Below are 14286 nucleotides of genomic sequence, written 5' to 3'. Positions count from 1 at the left end.
GACCAGTAGTGGCAAACGAGAGGAGGCAAAAGCGAAAAATCTGGATAGACAGCATGGGGGGGTCCGACTGATAGAGAACCCAGAGCAGAGTATTTTTTAATTAATTAATTAATTATTAATTATTTTTGGCTGCATTGGGTCTTCGTTGCTGCGCATGGGCTTTCTCTAGTTATGGCGAGCAGGGGCTACTCTTCGTTGCGGTGCGTGGGCTTCTCATTGTGGTGGCTTCTGTTGTTGCAGAGCATGGGCTCTAGGTGTACGGGCTTCAGAAGTTGCAGCACGTGGGCTCAGTAGTTGTGGCGCACGGGCTTAGTTTCTCCGTGGCATGTGGGATCTTTCCAGAGCAGGGCTCGAACCCGTGTCCCCTGCATTGGCAGGGGGATTCTTAACCACTGCGCCACCAGGGAAGTCCCAGAGCAGAGTATTAACACACTCCAAAACACTCTCGAGAGACAATTTGAAGCAGAGGATCTCCAAGCTCCGAGGAAGGAGAGAGAAAGAATGAGAGGGGATTGTGAAGCAATCATCAGGGTTGTTAATCTTTAAACGGCTCTCTGAGCAACAGACCTCTCTCCTCCTTTTCTCCACTTCAGGCAGCTGCAGGTGGGGGTGGGGGTGGGGTTGGTTAACCCCAGATAAAACACAGAGCTTCACCCTAAGAAAGGAAATCACCTGTCCCGGGAGGGCACCTGCTGGGGATAAGGCCTGTGAGAAAAGCATGGCTGAAAGTAACCTCAACCACCTTTCACAGACACAGAAAGAAGAAAAAGAAAAATTGTTCCTGTCCAGTTTGTCAACTGTGGCTTCACTGAAGTAAATGCCTCCTTATTTTGTCATCTGGGGATGGATGAAGTGGGAGGGGGATGATCCCCAGGCCTGCCTGCCTGCCTTCTCCAAGCACCTTACATGGAAGACTGTAGTCAAAATGTCCTACTTACAGAGCCCTAACTAACCCTCTAGTGGTCAGTGGAGCCTGTAGAGGAAACAGCTCAAAACCGAAGGAGAGGGACTTCCCTGGTAGTGCAGGGGTTAAGAATCTGCCTGCCAATGCAGGGGACACAGGTTCGAGCCCTGGTCTGGGAAGATCCCACATGCCGCGGAGCAATTAAGCCCGTGCGCCACAACTACTGAGCCTGTGCTCTAGAGCCTGTGAGCCACAACTACTGAGCCCGTGTGCCACAACTACTGAAACCTGTGTGCCTAGAGCCTGTGCTCTGCAACAACAGAAGCCACCACAATGAGAAGCCCACGCAGCGCAATGAAGAGTAGCCCCTGCTCACCACAACTAGGGAAAGCCTGCACGCAGCAACAAAGACCCAAAGCAGCCATAAATAAATAAATAAATAAATAGATAAATAAATAAATAGATAAATAAATAAATGTATTAAAAAAAAAAAGAACCGAAGGAGAAACTTAAACAAGATACCTACTAATTAACCTCTCCTTTAAACATAGATATGAATGGAAAACCACGTATCACCAGTTCTTGAGGAAATTCAACAGCTCTAAAGAAAAGGACTAACAATAACAACAGAAAGATGAACAAACTGAAAACTGACCCCAGAGAAAAGACAGATAAAAGAACAGAAAAAAAAGTTGTAAAAATTCTAAATAATATCATCCTTAGAAAGACGCATGGGGATATTGCAGGAGGCTGCTGTGAAAAGGAAACAAACAACTGCTGGGATAAAGGAAAAACAACAAGCAAACAAAATGGAAATTTTAAAAGATGATAGTAAAATTAAGTAAAACAATGGATAGAATAAATAATAGGATGTATATGGCAAAAACTGGGGATACTTTCCAGAAGCTAAGTGGGGGTATATCTCCCTGAGTATACAAAAAACATCAAGAATGGAAATTTTGAGAGAAAAATCAAGAGACTGCCATGGACTGAATTGTGTCCCCTTCCTCCCAAATTCACATGTTGAACCCCTAACCTCAAGGTATATGGGGATAGGGCCTGTGAGGAGATAATAAAAGTTAAATGAGGGCAGAAGGGTAGGACCCTAATTTGATTGAGCTGGTGCCCTTATAAGAAGAGGAAGAGACACTAGAGCTATCTCTCCATCGTGTGAGGACACAGTGAGAAGGCAGCTGTCTGCAAGCCAGGAAGAGAGCCCTCACCAGAAACTGAATTGGTCAGCACCTTCATCTTAGCCTTCAAAACTGTAAGAAAATAAATTTCTGTTGTTTAAGCCACCCAGTCTATGGTATTTTGTTATGGCAGCCCAAGTTTAGTAATATAGAGACACAAAGGATTTATTCACAAATGCCTCCATTCATTCAAAAGAAGTATCAAGAGAGAACTGAGATTCGGCGGGGAAGAGGTCTACAAAAAAATAAGAAAAGAAAATTTCCCCAACTCAAAGAAAGGCTCAAGACTTCTTAGGGCCTGCCAAGTGTCAAGCAAGGTAAAATTTCAGAGCCAAGAGAACAAAGAAGAAAACAAAGAGAAAAAGAATTCAGAGAAGAAAAACAGGTTTCCTAAAAGGAACAAAAATGAGATTGTCTTCCAGACTTCCAAAAGGTAACTGAATGCTGGGCAACAATGAAGCAATAACTTCAAAATTTGGAATTAAATACTTTTGAGCCTAGAATTATGTACCATGCTAGCCAAACTAGCATTCAAGGGAGAGAGCCAAAAAAGACATTTTCTATTTCCCCTTCAGATTGTCAAAAATGAGGAAACCTGATTAAATCCAGCAATAGCAAGGTTTCAGGGGAAATGGTACTCTCAGACTCTGTGGGAATGTCAATTAGTACAACAATTTTTTAGAGAGCCACTTGGAAGTGTGTATCAAAAATTTCCATTTCCAGCTATCTAATCTGGAGAAAAACTTGTACAAATGCGTGAGAGGCTCACACAATGAGGTCAAGAGCGCAGATCCTGGAGTCAGAGTCCTGGGGGTCGAATCCCAGCTCAGCTCAGCCACTCTTAGTCATGGGACTTTGGGTGAGATTAGTTGCCTCAACAGTGAAATAGGGGTGATAATACATAGTACCTATTTCACAGAGTTTTGTTGTTGTTTTGATTCATTTTGTTTTTTAAGAATTGAACAAATTACAATGTGCAAAGTGCTTAAAACACCCTGGTACAGTAGTCACACTTTATTGCTGGGGGATACATTCGAAAACACCCAATGGCTACCTGAAAACTTTGAGAGTACTGAACCCTATATATACTATGCTTTTTCCTATTCATTCATACCTATGATAAAGTTTAATTTATAAATTAGGCACAGTAAGAGTTTAACAACAATAAGTAATAATAAAATAGAGCAATTGTTACAACAGAGAGTTGACTCTTGAAAAACATGGGGATTAGAGGTGCTGATCCCCACTGTAGTCGAAAATCCGCATATAACTTTACAGTCGGCCCTCCGAATCTGTGGTTCTGCATCCCAGATTCAACGATCCACGGATTGTGGAATACTGCAGTGTGTATTTATTGGGGAAAAAATCCACGTATAAGTGGATCTGCACAGTTCAAACCAGTGTCATTCAAGGGTCCGCTGTTCTAAGATAAAAGTTATGTGAATGTGGTCTCTCTCTTTCAAAATACTTTTTTTGTACAAATGTAATGCCCTTTTCATCTTAACTAATAAGCACTTTCTCGCACTGTGGCCATAACTTTTGCAGTTTGAGGTTCAACAGCGAAACTAGCACGCATTTCTTTTTCCTTCTTCACAATTTCATGGCGAGTAGATTCATTCTTACTGTATATCTTAGCAACCTCAGCGTGCAATTGTTTTCTTTCCTTAATAAGTCAAGAACTTTTATCTTTTCACATTAAGGAAGCATTTTATGGCTTCTCTTTGGCATATCCGGATTGCCAGAATCACCGTCCTTGAGCTCTGAAGCCATTGTTAAGCAAGATGAAGGTGACTTGAACACAAGCACTGTGATACTGCAGCAATCCGATAACCTAGACAGCTACTAAGTGACTAAGGGGCAGGATACATCAGACAAAAGGGTGATTCACCTCCCGGGTGGGACGGTTCGAGATAATCATCACTCAGAACAGCGCACAATTTAAAACAAATGAATTGCTTATTTCTGGAATTTTCCATTTAATATTACAAACCATGGTTGACCATGGATAACTGAAACTGCAGATAAGGGGGGATGACTGTACAGACTAAGCACTAAATAAACGAATATTATTATCATAAAGTGGATATTAGATGTCATGAAAGGACATTAGATATTAAATTGCTTCCAGTTTTGAGCTATCGGGGCATTTACAGTGACACAAAATTGGATGACCTAATATCTATTAATAGGACAATGGTACAGCCATAGTGTGGAATACTATGTAGCTGTGAATAAAAAGGTTATAGAATTATACTGATTGTATATGCTGGCACAGAAAGATCTCAAAGACATTGTTAAATGGAGGTGAGGGAGAGAAAGCAGATTACAATATGCAATATGTACAGATTATCCCATTAAAAAATACAAGCATGTTATACTGGATATATGTTCAGCAGCATACCACAGGGGGGAAAAGCAGGAGGAGCTCTCTGCCCTGGGTGTAGGCAGTAAGTGGACGTGTCAACCGAGGATAACATGAAACAATAATTTTAAACAATAACTTGAAAACAATGATAAATAATAGTAAAATCTGCTTTTTATTATCACCATGAACAGTGAAAATAAACAAAGTCAGTGATAAAATACTCTCTGTCGGGGAGTTTCCTTTTCCTCCAACCTGTAACCCTGTATGCTCCTGCATCTTCCTAAGTGCCTGGAAAAACTTAGAACAGGAACTTATTTACGGTACTTACTAAGTAGGAGGATAATTTACAGAAGGAAGTGCGGTTGAGTGAGGGTGTGTAAGATTTTTTTTACCTTTTACTTGCTAGCTTGTTTATTTCTTTAATTTTTTTGCAAAGAATATATTCCTTCATTTATGATTACTTGCTTGTATAGTTAAAACATTTTTAATTTGGAAAAAGGAAATAACATGGTAGGCAAAAGGATTTATTCTAGGAAGTCAGAAAAATGGAGTGCAATGGTAGAATATAACCAGTCTTCCAAATATTTTAGTTCATGGAATACGGATTAGGTATAATGATTGCATTTTCAGAACTAAAAATCAGAACCCAGGACCTGCCAAAGAATTTTTGGGTCAACTTCTGAGTAGGAGAGGCAGCCTGGGACATCCAATCTGGATGCCAAAATAATAGAATTTTCAGGACAGTCTGATGGTTTATTATCTCAAATAAACTGTTTGAACTGGGCCTGTCCATAAATCCCCAATCCCACTTCATTTTTGGATCCTGTTGGAACTGAGCTCCTGATACGATACCCGCTTAAAACCTAGCATTCAGCTTGCCTTACCTTAACTCCCCACAAGTCCTGGGCCTCACAGACTTTGCTCCCCCTGAGAACTGCCAAGAGCCCTGACAGAGCACTCCTAATTTCTCGATTGCCTCAGCAGTATCCACAGGCATACTGTCTGCCCTCACCTAACAGGGTGACTGTTTTCCTGACTCTCTATCAGCCCCCCTGGTTCCCCACTGGCCTTCTATACCCCGAGCTTGGTCTCCTTCTGCATCCCCACCCTCCCAGCTATCCCCCAGCCCCCTGCCTCCCTCTGCATGCAGCGGAGCCAGCCTGGTCTGAGCTACTGATACCCATCCTGCTGAGGCTAGCTCAAACAGTCCCAGGCCCAGGGTAAGCTGAGGCCGTGGAAATGAAATTTCTGGGTACAGAAAGGAGGAGGGTGATAGACCCAGGGAAACAGGAAAGAGTTTGCCAGGAAACCAGACTGACGTGGGCTGAGTGGAAAAGAGAAGTTGGAGCAGGACCCGCAGAACAGCTTGGGGCCAGTAAAGGAAGTGGGAGAGAGGTAAGAACTGCACATGCACAGCAGTTTTAGTTTTAAGTGTGAAAAAGGATGTCAAGGTAAATGCACGGATTCATCACTGAGAAGGAGAAAATGGAAATGTTCCAGTGGGCCCTAGAAGATTCTGCTAGGGAACAGGGTAAGGACATGTGTCAGGAAGACCTGCTCCCCGTCCAGGCTGTGCGACATCAAGAAAGTCCTTTAACCTCCTGAGGTTCACCTGTCAGTTGGGGGGTCCTTCTAAACATGAAATAAATACAGGTAAGTAAAGCTCTCGGGCCGGCATTCAGTAAATCTGAATTTCCTTCTCCTTCCATCAAAATGTGGATGGTTGTGATGCAAACTCACCTGCAGCCTCTCACTACCCACTCCAGCCTCAGTGTCGAGCAGTGGACACAGCAAATAATCGCCAATTATGATAGTTACCATAGAGACAGGGCATCTTATTGCAGGTTCTGTTCTAAACACTTTGCAGCATTAACTCCATCCTCACAGCAACCCTATGAAGTAGATACTATTACTCCTAGTTTACATATGAGAAAGTTAGGGCTCAAGAAATTGAAGTAACTTGCCCGAGACGCATAGCTGATGAGAAGCAGAACCAGGATAAAAATCCAGCTGTAACTGCAAAACCCACGCTCTTTAACGCTGCACTAGATTCCTTCCAATAGTAAGGCAGACAAGAGAGAAAAGGTTAAACAAGGAAAGGTCCTATCAGAGGCACCCATGGAGATGAGTAGGAGGGCTCCTGTGATCCTGTGTCCTTGTGTGGGGACAGCTGCTATAGGAGGATTCCTAGGGAGCTCCCATTTGACCGTGGGATCCAGGGGAAAAGCTACTGCCAAGATGAAGTAATAACCCCCTCCACATCTGCCACAGATGGGTGATGGCATCCGAGAGGAAGCCAATCACATATGTAACCAGTGCAAACAAAGCTGTAGACAGGGGCATTGCCTCATGTTATGAAAGTATCTTGCAATAAGGGATGGGGTAATAAGTCCAAAGAGAAGGGTGATGAGTTGGCAGGCAGTCTAGAACAAGCTGAGTCAAAGTTTGCCTACGTGACTATAGCTCTGTCCACTCTAATTCCAAATGTTCCATCCTGGTTCTCCAGGCAAAAAGCCTTGGGATGAGGAGAAGGGCCTGAAGGAGACGCCACCTGGGGAAGGTCAAAGCACAAAACAAGTAATGTCCATTTAGTAATGCCAGTGATAGGAGGTTTTCATTAAGGTTATAATCATCACCACCACTTCATTTATTCACTCGTTCACGTATATATCCAGGAAATATTTATAGAGAGCTTACCGTGCTCCAGGCCCTGTACTAGATGTAAGAGGTCCCTAGGAGCTTAATGGTAGTCAGGAAATGGTAGAAAGCAGGCTCTTTCAGCACAGTCAGGTAAAAGCTCTGCTATCAGTAAGGGCCTACCACAGGCTACCACCTAGTCCTCCCTGCAAGGAGGCAACTGTGACGTTGGGGAATCAGGAAATGCCTCCAACAATGTGCAAGCCAGATAGGGTGTTTGAGAAGAAGTCCAGCTCCCTCACTGTATAGAGAAGGAAGCCATGGACCTGAGTTATAAAATGGATAAACTGCAAATCAAGACTACATATGGTACATATCAGCTGAAGGCACTATCACAAATGTCCCAGGAGTTTAAGGGAGGCAAGTATCACTGTGAGTTAAGAAGACTTCCTCGAAGAGGTGAGACATAAGCTGGGCTTTCCTGGAAAAATAAGGGGTGTGGTGTGTGGGTGTGGGTGTGCATGTGTTGTGTGAAGGCGAGAACCTGGTTTTAGATACTGATCAATTATTCCTTTAGTCTGTCTAATTTTCTTTTATCTGGTTTGCTAATCACCCAAAGTCCTTCAGATCTGCAATTTTTATTTTTGTTCTTTTATTTGAGAAGATCTGCCACAAGATGTGATATGAATATTTGCACAGGCTTTGGAGTCCAACGGACTTGGAGTCACATTCAGGCTCTGCCGTTTCCTAATTGCGTGACCTTAGTTTCCTCATCTGTTAAGTGGGAATAGTAATACCTACCATAGGGTTGTTATGAGTATTAAATGAAATAATATATGTAGAGCATGTAGCATAGGGCCGGACACTCAGGAAACATCTAGCATAGCTCCTTAAATGTTGTGATTATTACTTACTTGCATGGACCATATGACATTTACAGTGTATTCATTCAGTTTCCATTAATTCTTTTGTCAAACAGTTCGACGTAGTGCCAGGCACCATGCTAGATGTTGAACACAGCCATGTACCAGGCAGACATTTTCCCTGCCTGCTCAGGGCACTCTAGAGGGATGTCAGACATGTAAACACATGCTTGAAGTACAATGTGAGGTACACTGTTAATAGTGCATGGCAGGTAGTAGTTATTAGTGGTCAGTTCTGGGTAGGCCATGGCCTTGAAAGGCCATACCAGGGCCTGTGGAGCCTGACTTCATCAGGGTGCAGCAGCCCTGGAGACCAAGCTGAAAGATGCCCCCACTAGCAATGTCATTACCACTTTTTGATAGCTCTAAGCTTGCTTTATATTTTCTACAATGTCATTTCCATTTATTAGCAGAATAATCTGAATAGAAAAGAAAGTTCCCTCTTAATAGTCCAGCATCCAGCAGAAACTACAAGAAGCAGTAGAAATGCACCTGAGCTTAAGCTTCGGAAACTTTTCTCGGTTCCTCTTCTCTTCCAGTATGCTGAGTGCCTGTGGAATCAAGCATCCAAGATGGCTCCCAAAAATCCCCACCTGTGCACATCCCACCCCTGTGTATTCCCCTCCTGCATTGTACCATGGTTAGTCTTTGTGACCAACAGAAAATGGCAGAAGTGATAGCATGGCACTTCCAGGGTGAGGTTATAATATTGGGTGCTCTCTCTCACACAGGCTCTCTCTCTTGTATGACTTGCTTTAGGGAAAGTCATGTCTTGAGCAGATCCATGGAGAGGCCTACATGGCAGGGAACTGAAACTTCCTGCCAACAGCCAAATGAGTGAGCTTAGAAGTGGATTCTCCAGCCCCAAATGAGTTTTCAGAGACAACAGCCCTGGCCAACAGCTTGACCCCATGAAAGACCTTGAGCCAGACCAGCCAGCCTAGCCATTCCCAGGTTCCTGACTCTCAGTATATAGTTGAGATAATAAATGCTTGCTTTAAGCTACTAAGTTTTAGGGTGACTTGCTTTGTAGCAATAGATAACTAATACAGTGCCCCCCCTCCTCCCGTGCTTCAAGCATTCTGCTCCTCCCCTGTCATGGCACTTACCACACTGTGTTGTAATTACCTGTTTACATATCTGTCTCTTACTCAGTCTGTGAGCTTAATAGAGATTATGTCTTATTATCTTTGTACCCTCACCACCTGGCACATGCCTGGCCCATAGCAGATGGTCAAAAAACTTTGTTGGATGAATAGCTTGCATTTGTATGGCACATTAGAATTGACAAAGTACTGATATCTTGTAATAATTTATAACGGAAAATAATCTGAGAAAAAAATATATATATAACTGAATCGCTTCCCTATATACCTGAAACTAACACAATATTGTAAATCAACTGTACTTCAATTTAAAAAAAAAAATTGACAGAGCACTGGTGCATTCATTCTCTCATAGTCTTTCTTTTTTTAGTGTTTCATCTTCAGTTTTGATTGACACTTGATGCTTGCAAATTTTGAAACAAATTTTGAGATCACGATGACTATTCTGAAGAGGTTTCAGCACCAGCACTAAGATTTGTATATTCAGTTGGTTTGCAATTGACTTGTTAGCCATTTACATAGTGTGTAGTACAGATCTGTCACAGGTCAGATCACAGTGTTGAAGGAAAGAAGTACCTTCCTGTAATTAGAAAGGATCCCCTAATCTGCACTCAGCTTAAGACATCCAATGTACAAGAGCACAAATACCATCATAATACTGTGGCTCCAAGGAACATAGTTTTGATAAGGAAAATAACCTAAGCTTCTTTTTCCCATTTTAATTACCGAGATCTCTAACAATCTCATAGAGTCTTCATGACAACTCTAGAAGGTAAGTACTAATATCACCCCCATTCAACAGGTAAGGAAATTGCAGCTTGGTGATTTGCTTGATTATCTCACAACCAGTAATTAATAAAATCAGGACTCAAACCCAAGTCATCCAATTCTTTGTCTATGTTTCCTCCTCTACACCAAAACTGCTCTTCATTTAGCTTGAGGGGTGGGTGGGGTAGGAGAAAAATTAATCTAGAGAATGGAATGTTGTTCGGTCATGGATGGAGCTTCGTAGAAGGGACAGCAGACAAGAACATGGCTCACTTATGTGTAGGCCAGCTCTCTGTGGGCCTTCCCCACACCCCACATTCAATATTTCATGTAGTCCTCACAAAAATCCTAAGATAGGAAATCTGTTCTTTTCATTCGCACTTTACAGATGAGAAAACCAAGGCAAGAGCTCACATATGTTAGGTAATAAAAGCTGAGACTCAGGAAAATGTATTCAAACTCCTAGTTCAAGCTTCTTTTTGTAAAACTCAAATTGCTTCCTCTTCCCAGTACTGGACAAATGGGTTCTTTTTCCCAGTCCAGATAGAATTCCTGATTCCAGCCAGGGACACCCGGGGCAAGATATCACAGTCTCAGACAATGTGCAGACGTGACTAACAAAAGGGTCCTACCTGTGCGGCCGTGTCCCATCTCACCCCCATGCTGAGCTCCAATCATGGATTCTCAGGCCCAAGGTCAAAGGTCTCACACTATCCCTTTTACCAATAAAAGGAAATACGCTGTTGTGCTTAGATAGAGTTTCAGTTTGCACATCTTTAAAATGGGGGAAAGAATTACAGCGATGATTAAATGAGATGATGTATGTAAAATGGCTGGCATGTAATAGGTATTCACAAGCACGTAAATACTCTTCTCCCCTCTGGCTGTCTCCTATGTCCTTCGGGATATTTTAAAGACTAGGGAACACAACCTCTTGTGAGCCTCTCTTCGCCCCCTAAGCTGAAGGCTTAGCAGGGGTAGTGGGAAGTGGAGGGAGCAGGGGAAACTTCTGAGGATTCTGCACAGAGTCTCCAGCCTGGAGGGAGCTCTGCAGTGGATTTCTGCTTCATGTCAGCTGCGCAGTGGGGCTGGAAGCCCTCCATCTTTGAGGGCAGGTATCACGCTGAGGGGAAGAAGCCGCAGCTGTTCTGTGGGCCCCTAATGGAATGTGGCTCAGGGGGCTGAAGCCTTGCTGGGTTGGGTAAACTTGGCCTGTTTGCTTCCATCCAAGAGACCTTTCACATTGAGGGCTTAGTGACCAGAAAAACATTGCAGAAGCCAATAACTTCCATTCTCCAGGGAGGCAGGGAGCAGACAGTTTCTGGGCTGGACATCAGGGACAAACCCATGAACTGTGAGAGGGCCTCTGTGCTCGGGGCTCCATCTGATCCCCGGAGACGGAGGGCTGGTTCCATGTGCTAGCAGACACAGCTCCCTGCCGGGGAGAGGATCTGGGCTTTGTCTCCACATGAGCCGGCATTTAGATGTGACCGTCTAGGGTTTCATGTATGAGCTGTGGCAGTAGCCAGGCTCCAGATGGAAGCTGCAGTGAGCCTGACTCTTGCAGTTCTATTCAATGCAGTTCAGAGCAATTAAACAACCACGTGACAGCTTACCAGGTACAGGCCTTTGAGGAAGCAGGTGATGCTGTGGAAAGGCCATGGGCTTTGAAATCTGAGAGCCTTCAGTTTCAATCCTAGCTCTACCACTTACTAACCGTGACTCGGGAAAGATACCTCACCTTTTGGGGCCTCAGTTTCTTTATATGTACAGTAATAGTAATGCCTCCTTTGCAGGGTGGAGATAAGGATTAAACGAAGTTATCCTGTGTAAAAGGTTAAAGCATAGTGCCTGCTGCCTGATCAATGCACAGCAGACTATTCTTTTTTTTTTAATTTAAAACTTTTTTAAAAAATTTATTTATATATATATTTATTTATTTTTGGCTGCATTGGGTCTTCGTTGCTGTGCACAGGCTTTCTCTAGTTGTGGCAAGCGGGGGCTACTCTTCGTTGCGGTGCACGGGCTTCTCACTGCAGTGGCTTATCTTGTTGCGGAGCACGGGCTCTAGGCACACAGGCTTCAGTAGTTGTGGCACACGGGCTCAGTAGTTGTAGCACACAGGCTTAGTTGCTCCACGGCATGTGGGATCTTCCTGGACCAGGGCTCGAACCCACATCCCCTGCATTGGCAGGCGGATTCTTAACCACTGCGCCACCAGGGAAGTCCTACAGTAGACTATTCTTTAATTATTAGGTTTCTTGGGGAGATGGAGGAGAGGTGAATAACAGCCACAGTTAGGGAGGCAGTACATGTAAAATGCAATATAACTCATTTGATTTTTTTCAGACAGCATATATCGGAGAACCTCCTAAGTGCTAGTAACTAAGGGAGAGATATAAGAGTCATGGCCCCTGACCTAGAGGAACTCAGTTTTGCAACTGAGATGGATGAGTAAGCAAATCATTTCTATCAGGATTATAAGTGGTCAGAGATAAACAAGTGCAAATGCTATGGGAGAAGCTGTTGATGTTGTCTGGAGCTAGAAGAGGCCTTGCTAAGGAAGCAACTCTTGGGCTCCACTGGTTGAGTCTTAAAAGATGAACAAACAGGAACTCACCAGGTGAAGCGAGAGTGGAAGGTCATTGCTGATATCAGAGACAACGTATGGAAAAAACACAGAGTCACAAAAGAGTTTGTTTAGAGCAATGGGAACCATGGAATAACTGGATATAAGGACGTGATAAAAGACCATCAGCCTTGAGAGATCTTGGGAAAACTTGCTCGCCTGCTAAAGAGTTGAGACTTTGCTCTGGAGGCAACAAAGGGTTTTTACAAGATGATTAATTTGTTTTCAGGAAAGATAACTGGGTGTAGGAGGGAGAGCAAAGGGGAAAGCCTGGAGACTAGAGACTGGAAGCACGTGCAGATAAGAAGCCCATCTGGGTTACATAATCAGGAAGTTGGTGGGGAATCAGGAAGAGAGGCTGGACCTCCTGGCTCCTGGTTCAAGCTTTTTTGATGAGATTGCTCCTCCTTGCACATCTTTGAAACCTGCCTAATAAGCAGACCTTGACTTAAGATTACGGTGCTCATATGAACAGGAAAATAAAGCACACAAAATTGCAACTAGGTTTGAATTGGACCAAGGCACCTGTATTTTACGTATGATTTGCCACAGCATTAAAATATGTTCAGCACTTTTCTGAGCATCCATACCCTGAGGTCTATATTCCCAAGAAGAATACAAATGCTTGATGATTTGGGCCAGTCATTCATCCACTTTTTCAATCCATCCATCCATCCATCCATCCAGAGAACCACAGAACCATCCACCGTCCACAGATACGTATTGGCAGCTACTATGTTCTAATCTGGCTACTTCCTGGGGCTATGGAGATGGAAGGCAGTCTCTGCCCTCAGAGAGCTCACAGCCTAGCAGAGGGGGGAGACAGAGAAGTAAACAGACAGGGACAATCCAGTGCGGTGAGCACTAATCCAATGGGAGGGATGCGGTAATTGCTCTGGGAGCTTGAAGCAGGCACACTCAACAGTCTGAGCCACCAGGGAAGGAAGGGACACTGGTGACAAGCCTTGAAGGGCAAAGAAGAGGCCACAGATGTGCTCTAAGTAGACAGAAGAACACATGCTGCTTGGGGTTATGGTGCCATGACTAGAATTCGAGAATTCAACAGTCTTCCCAGTCCTGAAGCCAAACACATGCTTTGCCTGTTTTAACTACATAAACCACATTAATTCTGATTTAACTTATGGCTTCCCTCTGTCACTTCACTGTACAAAACTAAGCCAGTGCCTACTTTCACCCAAATTACCAAATAGGCCAAGTCTGCTTGGCCCTTTCTGATCTCCTCTTTCAGCACATGTCTCAGGGGACCTCAACCTCTGGCCTCAGTGCCCTAAGTTGTTCCTCCAACACCAAGAGCTCACTTCAGCCCCTCCTGGTCAGTAGCACAGGTTCCCAGTCTCTGTTCTCACTCACTTCCCTATCAAGTCTTAACTTGTGAGTCAAGTTCTGCCCGGCTTTAAGATGGCTTTACGTTGGGAAACTAGAAGTCTACTGTTCATTCCTCTTTGTTGGTAACTACTAGCCAGCTTAAAGCATTCATCCTGACAGAGGTATCTGTACTCAACATTTTCTTCCCTCCCCTAACTTGTCCTAAGGTGCATGACTTCATCATTCTTCCACTCATGGTTTTCTGTGACATTCCATTCTCTGGGGTCACCTCCTACCTCTCTGGAAGCCCAGGTAAATTTTTCTCATGACACGTGTCAAACACACAAGAGTTTTAACCATCTCCCTATTTTGGTCTTCCCACTAGTCTAAAAGCTTTGCATCCTGTTCACTTTTCTCTCCCCAGTTCCTGCACAT

General features: G+C 43.7%; 1 long non-coding RNA gene across 1 annotated transcript in view; it reads left to right on the top strand.

Annotated features, from left to right (window-relative positions):
• LOC118899187 overlaps positions 1–3488 on the top strand; it is an 87531-nt gene extending 84043 nt beyond the window's left edge. Inside the window, exon 3 of the long non-coding RNA XR_005020901.1 lies at positions 1456–3488. This is a non-coding gene — a long non-coding RNA (uncharacterized LOC118899187). The remainder of the gene's footprint in view (positions 1–1455) is intronic.
• The last annotated feature ends 10798 nt before the right edge of the window (positions 3489–14286 follow it).

Source organism: Balaenoptera musculus, chromosome 8, assembly GCF_009873245.2.
Source record: "Balaenoptera musculus isolate JJ_BM4_2016_0621 chromosome 8, mBalMus1.pri.v3, whole genome shotgun sequence".
NCBI lineage: Eukaryota > Metazoa > Chordata > Mammalia > Artiodactyla > Balaenopteridae > Balaenoptera > Balaenoptera musculus.
This window is presented reverse-complemented; position numbering and strand designations above follow the sequence as displayed.